General features: G+C 34.3%; 1 pseudogene; it reads right to left on the minus strand.

Annotated features, from left to right (window-relative positions):
* Positions 1–6,271: 6,271 nt before the first annotated feature.
* Positions 6,272–6,390, minus strand: LOC111733264 (annotated as a pseudogene).
* Positions 6,391–15,096: the final 8,706 nt, after the last annotated feature.

Consider the following 15,096-nt stretch of genomic DNA (forward strand, 5'->3'; position numbering starts at 1 on the left):
AAGTAGGTTTAATATAAAACATAAATTAGCATAAATTCATGATATTAGCATATGATTAAAAAAGGAAAATGCCTAACCTTTTCAATGGGTATAAAAGAAGCATTCACTAAAATTAAATATGCATGAACAAACAAGAATCAGAGGGACATTTAATAAAAAAATATTAAAATACATATGATACAAAAAGGCTCACTGTAACCACTTCCTTTCAGTGATTTCCTGGAAGTTTAGGACAATAAAAAGACATAAAAGGCATAAATATAGAAAAGGAAGAGACAGTTTTGCCATCATTATTCACACATACACTGATTGTTTCTATATAGAATGCAAAGAATGTACTAATAAACTACTAGATATGAACAGAAAATTTTGTAGTAGTGATCAAAACAATATCGTCTTATCAAATTCATCCTATTTCTGCGCATTATCAATAAGTTAGAAAAATTTAAATGATGTACTAACAAAATATCTATCCACATGCATACATATAAGAAGATATCTAAAAATACTGTCAGAACAAAGAAAATTATAAAATTTAATTGAAAAGTATTAAATATCTAAACCAATGGGAAGATATATCATGTTTATGAATAGAAAGATTCAAAAGTTTAAAACTGTCAAGTTTTCTCAAATTTATATACTCTTATGAAAATCTTACCCAGGCTTTTGTGCACCTTGAAAAATTGATTCTAAAATTTTAATGAAAAGCGAAAATACTCCTGAGGTGGGGGGCAGTAGAAATTGGGAGACATGAACTATTGGATGGCAAGATTCTCGTATGAAGCACTAGTAACAAAAATTATAGTGTTATTTGGGGACGGACAAATAAACCAATGAAATTAGGATAACAGAAACCCACTTATAAATATATAGAAACTTAATATATAATAAAATATGCAGTGCATATTGTTGGGTAAAGAAGAGACCACTTAATTCATACTGTTAAGATGACATCTATATTAGAAAAAATTAAGTTGGATTTATATTTTTCTATATACAAAAATCAATCCCAGTTAGAGACTCAAATTCAAAAAAGAAACATCAAATTTTAGAAGATAATATAGGAGAATATATGACCTTGGTGTAGGGGAAGATTTTATAAATAAGACACAGAAGCACTACCCAAAAAAATAAGTTTTATACATTTAACTATTTTACAAAATACATCATTTTGTATTTCCTAAAAGGGCAAAAATTTAAAAGTCTGCTAATATCAGGTTTTTATAGAAATATAGATTATAACAGCTCACATGACTTTTGGTGAATTTACAGTTTGCACTCTATTTAGAAAACAATTTAGTATTCTCTCCTACCTTTAAGATACACCAATCTATCTTACAAACAAGCAATTCCTCTCCTGGGTTTATACTTTAGAGAAATTTTTGCACATGCGCATGGAGAGTCAATACAAGCATGTTCATTAATTTGTAATAGCTAAGAGAGAAACAAAAACAAAGCAACAACACCAAAGAGGAAACAACTCCATTAGCAAGAGAGTAGATAAATTATAGTTTACTAATGCAATGAATTAATATACATCAGTAAAAAGCTACAGACATCAACATGATTGAAGAACTCATCAACATCATGTTTATATAAACTGGTAGCAATATATTGTTCAGGAATATGTAGGTAATTTGAAAAAAACAACCAAGGAAAGAAAAGAAATATTGAATACACAATTCAGAATAGTGATTGCTATTAGCTAGTAGAGTAGGGAATGGGATCAGAGAGAAGCCTGGGAATTTTCAAGGCCTTGTACAATTGTATACCACAATGTGTTGTTTTCTCAAGTTGAATGATGGTTATGTGGATGTTTATTTTATTTTTTTTAAACATATTTATATTTAATAAATATTCAAATTGAAGCAATTATGTTGTATTTTCACCTAGATCTTCTTTTTAAGTGTAGATTTCACAAAGAACCTGAGCAAGGTTTTGTCCTGTTACAAAGTCATGCCAAATTATATTTCTCATTTGGTGTTTATTCAAGATTCCAGATGAATGATAATGTCTTATAGATTCAGCAAATTTATCTTTTAGTCAAAGTTATCTGTCTTTGATAATTTAAAAACAGCAAATTTCCATGACCTATGAATTGAAAGTAATTTAGTATAACCACATTGAAAATAGAATCTGAAATTTATTGGGTCTTCTAGTACTGACTTTTTGGTGAAATTTCTCCTTATTCTCATTGGCTCATTCTTACTCAGCTATGAAACACACCAGCCCCTGGGCTAGCATCAGCCTCACACTATTCATTACCACATCCACTAATGAGTTGTTGATTGCTAAGATGCCCAAATCAACGCATTTGCAACCAGGTGATCTGAATTTGTGGTTTTACCTATCCACTTACTATTTATGTGACTTAATCAAATTTGTGTCAGGTGGAGTGGGGGGCGGGGGGAGATGCAAACTCAGTGGTCAGCAAGAGGAGAAAACCTAACACACATTTATTACATTCCTATACTAGATACTGTGGTCAGGCAGACTCCCCAAAGATGTTCATGTCTTGACCTGTGAAAACTGTGGAGATGTTATTTTAAATACCAAAAGGGACTTTACAGATGTGATTAATGATCTTGAGATGAGAAGATTATCCTGGATTATCAGGTGGGCCCAATGTAATCACAAGTGTCCTTATAAGAGGGAGATAGGGTTGCTACAGTTAGAAAGTGTGACGCCCTAGGGGAGGGCAGAGTGATGCCATTGTTGAAGGGAGACCATGTGCCAAGGAATGAGGATAGCCTCTAGAAACTGGCAAAAGCAAGAAGCGGACTTACTCCTAGAGCCACAGAAAAAATGCAGCCATGCCAACACCTTCATTTTAGCCAGGTAAGAGCCATTTTTGAACTGCTGACCTCCAGCACTGTAAGATAATACATTTGTGTTGTTTCAAGCCATTAATTTTGTAATAATGCATTATAACAGCAATAGGAAACAAATGCAGACGCATCCTATACGTCACTAAAAATTTTTGTGGGATCTATCTTTTTGCCCAGCTGCTGCTGTAGTAACCAGTTCTGACTAGCTTTGTGCAACTGCAACCAGAAGCATCTTGCCTCTCATCTTGCTGAGGGTTTCTCTGATGGCTGCAGGAACTCCCTGATAACAACCTGGAAATGTGTGCCCTAAAGCTATCCTTGACTAGTGGGGGATAAATGCTGTTGAATAAATACTTCTCCCCTTTATTCTTTTGGCAAAGAGTTCTAAGTTGCACTTCATAGTACTTCAGGACCTGAAGGTCAAGCACCAGTCATCTGCACTGGTGACCATCTTGATAACATCCTTGTACTAGTTTTCTCTTCTCTGTTCTCTTCCCTGAAACTTCCCTCCTGCTCCTGAAGATCACTTCCAGAATAAATCATATATATGCCCCAGGTTCTGACCTCAGGAGTTCCTAGACTAAGATAGGAATATATACTATGCTTTACCTACATTATTTTATTTACTTAAAATATCTACTCATATTTATTCATTTTCCCATGACTTTATGAAGTATCTTTAACTCGGAGAAATAATTTGCAGGAGGTAATTCAAGTAACACAACAATTAATTGATGAAACCTGGATTCGCTTTCCAAGTTACAAGTGAGACTGGTTGCAAAACCTTCATGTTTTCTGATATACTACTCAAACTCGCAAATGCTTTTGGGAGAGATTGAGATTCTAGGTATAGTTAGTTCTCAGATTTAAAAAAAAGTCTTCACTCTGTAGAATCCATTTCCTGTATTTAGGAAGGGAAAATGTTCCACACTCCACCCTCAAAGAAACATTTAAAAATTCAGTGGAGACTCCAAATCTCAAGTTCTATGGAAAAAGAATATTTTGTTCCTATGGAAAAAGGAAAAAAAAAAAAAGCCTTGAAAAATTTATATCAGTCAAAAACATTGTAAAGGAAGAAATCAGTCCATCATATTATGCCCCAAATGCAGCAGAGCAGCTGAGTCTGATTGCCCTGCATCTTAAGTTCAGTGAAATTCTGGGAATTGGGATCATCTGTCATTTCAGACTTGTCATATTCTGCTGAAATAAAACATAGTCTAATTTGCAAAGTTCTCTTGTGGAAAGAGTCTTAAAAATATATATAACCTCTGTCCCAGTAATTCCATTAGGAATTTATCCAACCCTAAATCTAAAATACAGAAAAATACCTACATATTGGATACTTACAGAAGCATTCTTTACAATTATGAAAATTGGAAGCATTCAGAGTCTCCAAAAACAGACCAATGGTTAAGCAATATAATAAAGTCATACTATGAAACGTGGCAATCGAATATTCAAAATGCATTTTATATGAAAAATTGTTTGTGGTATTTCATTAAAAGTGGGATAAATTGTTATATTTTGTAAAACAATACCACCATTTTATGAGCCTGAAGGACAACACAATACATTTTAAACTCTTTTTCTTTAATTGTTGGAGCTATGAGTGAGTTTAATTTTCTTAAAACTTTTGATCTCTGAATTTTTAATAATCTCTAATAACTTATAGCTAACAAAAATACGAGTTTTAGAAATACCTTTTTTTGTTTTTTCCTCAAGAATAAAATTATTTATCAACATTTCTTCAAGACTCCTAAAGTGTTATTAAATCATTTGACACAGGAATGATTTAATAACACTTTAGGAGTTAAATATAAAATGATTCAGTCAGTCTTTTGTCAGTTTCTTCTTCAATGTACTTTTATTTTTGCTTCTACTTGATTTTCTTGACTTCCCTGTAATCTACCTTCCACTTGTGGCTACAAGAAATTTTTCATCAGGCAAATCTAACCATGATATTCTCCTGAAAATAGCCCTTTGATGGCTCTCTATTGTCATCGGGATAGTCATTGCAGTTAATTCTCAGTTGTAAGTATCAGACACAATGTCAGTATGTTCAATAGAAAATAACTGATCGCTTTATATTCCTGCGAAGAAACCTAGGTAGCTAATAGAACTGTAGGAGACAGTTCTTCAAGTTGTAGAACTGGATCTTCCCTACCCTAACTTTCTTCATGTAAGTTTCACATCTACCCTAACTTCATGCTACCCTAACTTTCTTCATGTAAGTTTCACATCTACCACCTCTTATTATTTTTTCTGTGAATTTAGGCTTTATTTTCTACTAGTGCATTAAGGCCTTCCCTGTGTGGTAGGGAACATGATTGCTCTCAGCCCCAGATTAGCAACTTTAACAGAAAGGGGGCTGCTTTCTATCAATATGTGTATACTGTACTAATCTCATAGGAGGATTCTGATTAGACCTGTTGGCATCATATGCTAACTCACAGCCCAATCTCTGTGTCCTAAGGACTAGAGTACTATAGCCAAGCCTGGGAGTGGTAAGAGTAGAAGCCACCTGCAAAGAGAAGGCGAGTGTGCTGTGACATACAAAGTAGCAATTAAGGTATACTAGCAAAAAAAAAAAAAAAAAGGCCTTTATAAATAGATCCCTGCCTACTTCTCAACTCTTACCTGCTGTCACACTTTTTCTGCCATAAGAACTATAGGCATTCTAAAATATTCTATGCTGGTTTACAATCTGTGCTTTTGCAAATGGTTCTTCCTCAGTTTGGGAACACCATGAATTATCTACCTTCCTCAGCAAGAAAATACTTGTGATTTTAGTTTCACTTCCTCTAAGAAGTCTTTCCTGACTCCTGCTGGTAGATGATAACTTGCTTTGCACATATTTCCACTGTAGATGTATTCTGCTTCCCCACTATATTGTAAGCCCCTTGCCCCTTTAAGGGGATGCTGGGACTGACTGAATCATTTTATGTTTATCTCTCCAACACCTAGCAAGGCCCTTAATACATAAAAAGCATTTAAAAATGCATTGAATAAATGTTGAATAAATCACCAGTTTGCTAAAAAAAAAACATGATAGGGAAAGGAAAAAAGAAATTCAATAAATTGGACAAAATAGCTATTCACTATATGTGAATAAGTAAATCATTGGATCACTGCTTCATACTATATACAAAAATCAACTCCAGAATGATTGAAAACTTAAATGTCAAAAGCAAAATTTTTATAGAGAATACAGATCATAATCTTTCTAACCATAGGGAGAAAAAATTAATAGAGATTTAGAGATTTTTAAAAAAGGAAATCCATGCAAGACTGATAAAATTTTCTATACTAAAATTAACAAGTGTTCATCAGAAGATACATCTCAAAGAAAGTTTCTTTTATTTTATTATTTTTTAGGCGAAGCAACCCTTGGTTGACCTCACAGATTGCAAGGTCCTTGTCAGTTTACAATCTCTTGTTTTTTAGGCCTATAGCACCTGGTCTTCCTAGGTGGTCTCCCATCCATGTACTAACCAGGTCTGACCCCGCTTAGCTTTTGAGATCAGACAGGACCGGGCTTACTCAGGGTAGCATGGCCATAGGCTCAAAAAAAGTTTCTTAAGTTGGATTTCCTAGGAGCAGAACCTGAGATAATTTTGTCTGAGTAATTTATTGAGAACATCCTCTCAGGAGGGACCTTTTAGGGAAATGAGGAGGCCAGTATAGGGTGGGGAAGGAGCTGAGCAAGGATGTAGCTTCAGCCTAATTTTCTTGGGAAGTTCTAAAGCATGAATTTTGTATCACAGAGCAATCTTTGCCTTGAGGAAAGGAACTGGCATCTTGTATCTGTATGGTATTAGTTAGTGGCTGCAGGCTGGACCCCCCAGGGTTTGGGTGAGGCAGATCTATTGCCTAAGTTCAGTTCTTTTGAGAAGAATGTAGTTGTAAACTATTAACAGTTAACATTCATTCACAAACAGCATCTACTAAGAAAGTCAACAGACAAGATATAAACTAGGTAAAGATACTTACAGTGCATATAAATGACAGAATTTGTATCATAAATAAGTTCTACAAATAAAAAATACATATGTTTAGTATATAAAGACATTCTCAACCTCATTAGCAGTTGGAGAACTGCAAATCAGCACGAGATACCATTTCACATCTACTTGACTGACAAAATTCAAGAAGCCTGATGATAATTATTGCAGAGAATAAATCATGAGAATCTCTCCTCTCATAACCTGTTGATGAGTTTATACATTGTTATAATCCCTCTGTAAAAGCAACAGAGGGATTTTTTTCCTAAAGTTAAATATATAACTTACAACTTAGCAGTTCTATTCCCAGGTATATACTCAAATGAATGTCGAAATATTCATGGCAGCATCATTCATAATAGTAAAGAGAAAATATGAAAATGACCCAATTTTCTATGAATAGAAAAGGTTTAATTGTGTTATATTCATCAATGGAATATTATTCAGCAATGAAAATTAAGGAACTAGAACTATACAAAATAGTGTGGATAAATATTAGTAATTAAGAAAATTAAGTTCTGTAAGACTAAACAACAAAATTTTAATGTTTAAAAATAAAAAATACTAATTGTGAATGAGTAGTAGATTCATGGGTATTGGAAATATTAAATTATGAACACATAGAAAAAGGATGTGTATTAACTAGTGATGACTGATAAAAATAGGGATATGATTAACTCAATTTTGAACACATGAGCTCTATTTAAATTAAAGAATAAATTTATGAGCACATAGCTCTGAAAATTCTACTTAATTGAATACACTACATTAGCATTGAAGCCAAAAGAAAAGTTGATTTCTGTCTCATTTATTTCCCATAGATTACTGGAAAAGACTTCTCTGAGTCTCTCTTCTCACCTTCCTTATCTGGAAAATGAGATTAAAAATATCTGGTCATAAGTGATTATCTTGAGTCTTGAGATTCAAGAGACCATATCTGTGAGCTCACTAAGTAAATCAGAAGCACAGATAGACATGTACATATATGTATACACATATACATATAGATATGGGTGGTGATGATTGAAGAATAATTATGTCATAACAAAAAACATGTACTGAATGTGTACTGTGTTGCAGGCATTAAGCTATGCACAGTCCAGCTGTAGAGATATACATGTAGCTGGATAATTGTAGTAAAAATAAATATTTATATAGGGATATGATCAAAGAATTGAGGCACAGTGAATTGGAGATGACTTCACAAAAGACTAAGCTATGGCATTTCGAAGGATGAGTAGTTTACCAAGAAAGAAGAGAGGAAGGCCTGCTGAGGAAGGATATAGCTTCAGCCTAATTTTCTGGTGGGGAAGGAGCTGAGCAAGGATGTAGCTTCAGCCTAATTTTCAGCATGTGTCTTAGATGGATTTAGGAAATGTTGGGTTTTTGGAGTTACAGGGGCAGAAGGCTAACATGAAGTTCATCTTATGACGGAGTAGAGATCAGAGCTAAAATTCCTGAGAGTAAGAAATTTATTATACTTGACATGACTTTTTAAAAAATTCATTGTGTTTAATTTATCCTCGACCAAACATTTTTCCAAATAATCATAAAGTCCCTTTCTGGAGAATAAGCAAATTACTGAAATAGATGTGCTTTCTGAATCTACAGAGCTATGAAATCCGTTTATAATTAACTTTTAAAAAATGAATCATATGAATATTCTTTGTATTATCACTGTGAGATCATTTCCTTCACGCAGAGGAGAATGAACTTCAGGGCTGTATCGACTCCACCCAACTCATTAAAACTTGATTTTGATTCTTAAGAAACATCCTACAGTTTTGCCCCACTCCAAATTCCCAGCTAAATTCTTTAAATTAGCCCTGGGTCTCATTTATTAAACTGTCCGAGAAAAACCACAGGGCCCACATCATTTGGAAGTCTTTCATTCATTAGTTTTTTTAAAAAAATCAACAAATAAAAAATGTTCATATTACTTGTTACTACTGTATGAACAGGGCCTTTTTGTGTCTTGTTATATTGTTATGTTGGACATGGATGACTGTTTTCTTGTATAATAGAGCCCTGTATTTTGAATGCTTAATTATTTTAAAAGAAGAGTGAAGTATCCCATTGTCCCTTATTGTGCTGGAGTAAAGATGAGAGGTGTCATTCCAAAAAGTAGTCACCAAAGTTTTAATTCTTCTATTAATTGCTTTATTTCCTCTGTGGACTCAAAATTGCTACTTCTTTTTGACTTGGATGGCTTCACTTTGGCAGAGAAAGTAAACAGCTTCTGGAAGGACACAATATAGGGCTAGTTCAGGGTCTTTCAGTGAATCTAGGGCTTCATTTGGTATATCGAAAGATCAATGCCATTTAGATGATTGACAGGAACATCAATCATCTTTCCTCATAAATGTCGTCATTCCCTGTGCTTCCTCCCTTGTCCATATGCTCATTTTGCTCTAAAGGCTTTCTGTAGGTTATCTCATCCACTCTTATATTACCATCTCTAAGTCAATTCCTAAATTTCTATCTCACCCCAACCTCTCTCCTTAGCTCCAAATCCATATATCCAAATTTGTATATCAGTTTGAATATCTCCAAAGCATCTCAGTATCAGCATGTTCAGAATAAAATCTTGTCCTTCTCCCATCTTGCTCTTCCACCTGTATTCCAGTATTTATGTAACTACCTCCAAATAAGAAACCTGGGATCATCTTTGACCCTTACTTTCCATGAACCAATTTTCAAGTCTTAGAGATGGTTATCCCTAAAGCTTTTTTAAAAATGTTACTTTGTATTCATTTCCACTACCACTTCCTTAGTTCTACCCTTTGTTATTCCATGCCCTCATTACTATAATAATGTCAAATTGAGAGACGATATAACTATCTCAGCTGCTTCAAATCTTTCAGTGGTTTCATATTGCTCTTAGGAAAAATAAATTATATACTTTAGCATGGCATACATAGGTCATCATTGTATGGCTTATTATTCTTCAGGCCTAAGTCTTGGGACTTTCCTTTTCACATCCTAAGATCTAGGCACTCTGAGTTTGCTATACTCTTTTGCCTCAGTGACTTTGAATGTTCTTTTGGTTTGAAACATCTTTCCCGTTCTTCTCATTTGTCATATTCTTTCTTTAAGAGATAGCTCAAGCTTCATTTCATTTTAGATGTCTTATTCCTGGAGAGAATTGAACATTTCCTCCTCTGCGTCCACAGATTTTTATACTCTACTGTAGCATCCATCATACTGATGGCTTTTATTTATTCTCACATTTATGACCCCCATTTAATTATGAGCATTTTAAGAAGAGAGATTATGTTTTATAATCCTGTTTCTAGCACCCCAAGCAGTGTCTGACTCAGAATAGGAGTCTAGTGAATATTAGTTTTATAGTTAACTGGATTTCTTGAAGAAACAAACTGAGCTACAAAATGTATAATTTTTTTTCTCCTGTCCTCATTTCAGTCCAAGGATTAAGTTTTTCCTAGGACGATTATGGAAATGTCCACATTCTTTATAAAAAACTTCATCTTTCACTGGCAGAGGTGCCGTCTGGCTTCATGGCCACAAGACAATGACACAAGAGGGCAACAGTCCAACAACAATACCGTTTGAAAGGCTCAGTTATTTACCTCCAAATCCTCCATTTGCCTAAGGTTGCAATGCTAGAAAGAGACGAAGCTGAGATTCAAATCCAGTTTAGTCTGAGTCGTGCCAAGCCCACACAGTTTTCTTTCCTCTAGTTTCTCTTCCAGCTTGAGGTGCTGGGCCTGCATCTCTTTTCGTATCATCATGGAGTCTCTATTACTAAACTCTTGATCAAATAAAAGCATATACCTCTTGGTCAAAACAAACAGTAATTTTCAGCCTAAACTACTTAATAAATATTTCTCTCAGAGAAACAACAAAGTGTGCAAAGAAATAGCTTTGCTAAAACATACATTCAATTTGCATTGCCAAATAGCACATTTATCCATTTAGTCTAAAACATATGCATTCAGGTTATTCACTATTTTCTCCAAAAAGAGGGATGGTGGTGGGTGGGGTGGGGTGGAGAGTAGTTATGTTACATTTGCATGGCTAGGTACATATATCCAGATGCTTCTTCCCACAACAAAGAAATGATATGCTCCAAAATTTAATTAAAGTACATACCACTGGTAAAACAGAAAAGCTCTGATATTACTTTTTTAAAATTTCCACTTGTTCAGGTTTTAAACAAACAACAAAAAATCATAGTCAAATGATTCCAGAACAAATGCATTAATAAAAAGCAAACTAGTCATAATAACTAGTCATAATAACAATAGCAATAGTAATAATATCAACTAAAGCTATGTACCAAATTTATTTTTAAGCACTTTTATTTATGTTAATCTAATCCTCACAATTACTCTTTGTAGTAAATACAGTTATCTTCATTTTATAGATATCTTAAATGAGACATTAATTAAGATAATCTCTGAGATGCAGAGATTAAGTTACTTACCTATAGTCACACAGCAATAATTGATAGAACTAGGATTCAAATTCTGGAAGTCTGGTTTCAGAGACTATGCTTAGCCACTATAATATAATACTTACATAAATTACAAATGCAGATACTATATTATAAAACATATATGTGTATACATGTACTCAATTTTCAAATCAACGAACATAAATTTATATATACATTTATATGTGTACACTATAGAAACATTCTCACATGTGTTATATGCATATACACAGAGAAATGGAGACATTTATACATATACATACAAACATGAAAATATACAACGTGATAAATATAAAATAGGAATATAGCAATAGCTTTAGTAACTTTTCCTATAATCCAGTTGGGCCTCCTAAATCCAACAATATAAAAAGAAAAAAAAATTCTTTACAATTATATTTAGCAAATGTATTCCAGAAAATATTGTTTAATCACTTCGGGGAAGCAGAACTTTCTAAGGCTGCAGCCAAGTTAAACTTTTGAAAATTGTTTTTGTAATGTTTACCCAATGAGATCATATTTTCATTGCCCTGATGAAATACAGGTGCAAAATTTAAATACATCAGCCCCCATAGTGCATTTTCCTGTTGAGTTCTTAGAATGGCTGAAATCCTTTTACCTCTTTTCTTCTACCTCTGTCCTGTGCGCCAGAATTTATTTGACTCATGTGATTCTAATAATATCCACTGAAAGGAAAAACAAGAAAATATTATTTACTGAATACCTACTATGTGTTAGTAACTTTAACAAGCATTATTTCATTTAACTGACTCAATGACATGTGGTGTGTATTATTTTTACAAAAGGAGAAACATGGGCCCAGAGAAGTTAAGTAATGTACTCGGGAAAACCAAGCCATTAAATGGTGAAGTCAGAAACTTTTGTTCCCTTGAGTCATAGCACAAAAAACAAAAAAACAAAAAAACAAAAAAAAATACTGAATTGTAGATTACCATTGTTGGAAGGGACTTTATCTCATCATAATTGACCATTTGCTACATAACCGTAGAGCAAAATGAATGATCTTATTCATATTTGAATCTTCAGCCATGTGCATGTGCTAACAGAGTATGCACTAGATAGCTGTTTATTTTTTAATTGACTTAAAAATATATTACAATATTCAAGGACAGATATGTGTCCAACATTTTGCTATCTTTGTCATATTCTTTCCCTCCTTTAATAACTCTAATGTAGCCTCCTAACCTTGCATTTGAGGAAACTGAGGTCCAGAAAGGTAAAGCAATTTATCTGACGATACCCAATAATTTTGAAAGTGACTGTTTAGAATTAGTGTTCTGTGCATGCCACAGGAAATAATTCTTCATTACTGATATGTTTGTGTTTAGAAGATTTGAAATAAACAGACTTAAACTAGACAGAAAAGAAAACTGTAGATTCCTTGCCCATCTGAATTGCAAGTGCCATTTCAGACCAGATAGGAAGAATGTTTACTCTTAATAACACTAGGAGGTTACAGCATCATTTCTGTTTTCATAAGCAGAGCGGCAGCACCCTCTAGCCAAGAGGTCCCCATGCTGAGGGCCAGAGCTGCCAACCATGAACTGGAAGGGTAACAGCCTCAGCTGGAGATTCAGACCCACATATCCCTGCATGAAAGATAATTTTTTTTTTCCTTCTTACTTCGATCACATATCCAACTGGCAATCTTGCATATCAAAATGGGAATCCTTGGAGGCTGTTGGAATATGCAGATCAACAGAAGCTAATTAGCATTAACTTGCAGCCATCCCGAACTGATTGGCAGCACAGCTGTGGGGACCCAACAAAACATGCTGAGTCGCATGTTTGTCAGGCCACCTGCCACTTGGCAGAATCCAAAATAGTGCAAACCACCATGCCATAATAATTCGATGACCTTAGTTTGGGAGGAGTAGGGAACAAACACATTTGGATCATGCAGTAATTAGTACAGCCTTCACCTGACACGAATTCAACAATAGGCTTCATGGCAGTATCTTCCTCATCTGATATGTTGACATCTTAATTGAGATTGACAGTTTCTTCCTAAGGCTACCGGTTTTCCATGAAGTTTACAATCTTAAGATAAATATAGGCTGCCGGCATTGACTGGTACAATTTCATTTCCAGCCTCTTGGAGCCTGGTTCTTGTTTCTTAAATCAAGAGTATTTTGGGAATAAACATAATAGACATTACGGCAAGTATAGGGAGCACGGAACTAGAGATCTGGCTGGGTGACCTTATGTAAGTTGCTTAACTCCCTAACCTTCCTTCTCATCTGAATTGTGGCACCTTATGGACTTATTATGAGCATCGAGTGAAAAGCCCCAGCGCAAAGTAGGGGCTCAATAAATGGCAGCCATTGTTCTTTTTATAGTCAATAAAACACATACCAGAGAACAGGGGGACTGACCATTTGGATCCAATTTGTATGACATGTCAATGGAAACGATTGTAATAATTATGAATCAAATCACTATTGCTTTTATTTGGGAAATTTGCAAAGTGATCATAAATCTTCATTTTATCTTTCCAGGTCTCTCCCATATATATACATTCATATATAAAATATATATTAAAGCTCACTTTTTCTCTATATATATATGTATAAAGTGAACTTTAATAATGAGGACAATTGCTAACATTTATTGAGAAATTATTATGTGCCAAACATTGTAGTATTACATACACACAATCTCATCTAATCCTTCTATGCCCAGGAGATGAGTATTACTGACATTTCAAGTGTAAGATGAAAAACCTGAGCCTCCAGAGGTCTAGTAACTTGCCCGAGATCAACCTTTTTGTCATCCTGCACATTTTTTTTTTTTTGTCATCCTGCAGGTTTTTGATAACCCAAGTAATAGTTATATTTTGCTCTTGGGTTGTACTTTATCCTTATTACAAAATTGAGCTCCCTAATAAGAAAGTCTTAAAGGAGAAATTGAATTCTCCCTTGGTTGTAGAAAATATACATGCAGCAAGTGCAAGCTTGGGGAGAGTTTTATGTTTCGACTCGATAGGTTCTAAGCTTCATTCCAAATCCAAGAGTCTGTAATTACATTTTTATTGTAATCAAAATGTTGTCTATTTTGTTTGTTGCTGTTGTTGTTCTAGTACACGAGGCAGGTAAAGTAATAGCAACTTTATTTTAAACAGAATTTTAACAGCAATGACCCTTGGAGAGCAAAATTGAGTGGTCTGAACTTTGAGGGAAATAATCACTATTTTTTGATCTGGGAATATTAGTTCCACTGATCCACTCCATTCAGATATTCTAGATACTATGGGTTTTGCTTTTGTTAAAATTTCAGGGTTTTTTTTTTTTTTTTTTGAAAATCCAAAATCCCTCCGTCCATTAATGTACCTTGCAATTGCCTGCTAGAGTTAGTTCACTGTGCCAGATTTTTTTTTTTTTTTTTTTGAAAATCCAAAATCCCTCCGTCCATTAATGTACCTTGCAATTGCCTGCTAGAGTTAGTTCACTGTGCCAGAAATCCTCTTATTTTCAACGCATCCCTAACTACCACTGCCGATAACCCCTGCTACCTTTACACAAAGCTTGTGAAATGTTGTAAAAGTAGATAAAAGACCAACTCTGAGGTGGCCAAATAGTTTTCAGCTTGCATTTGGCTCTCATCTATTGGTAATGGCAGCTGGAACATTGGGTGGAGATGGCTTTGAAGCCCCATTCTAGCTCACTATGCAAGAGTGACAATAAAATTAATGAACCAGGACCAAGTAAATGTCATTTCTACCCTAAATTGCTCTCAACCATTGACTGCATTCTTCAACTAGGTTTAGATTGGAGAATGGCAGGCAGAAAACATG

The sequence above is a fragment of the Pteropus vampyrus genome, unplaced genomic scaffold (assembly GCF_000151845.1).
Source record: "Pteropus vampyrus isolate Shadow unplaced genomic scaffold, Pvam_2.0 Scaffold544, whole genome shotgun sequence".
Taxonomy (NCBI): Eukaryota; Metazoa; Chordata; class Mammalia; order Chiroptera; family Pteropodidae; genus Pteropus; species Pteropus vampyrus.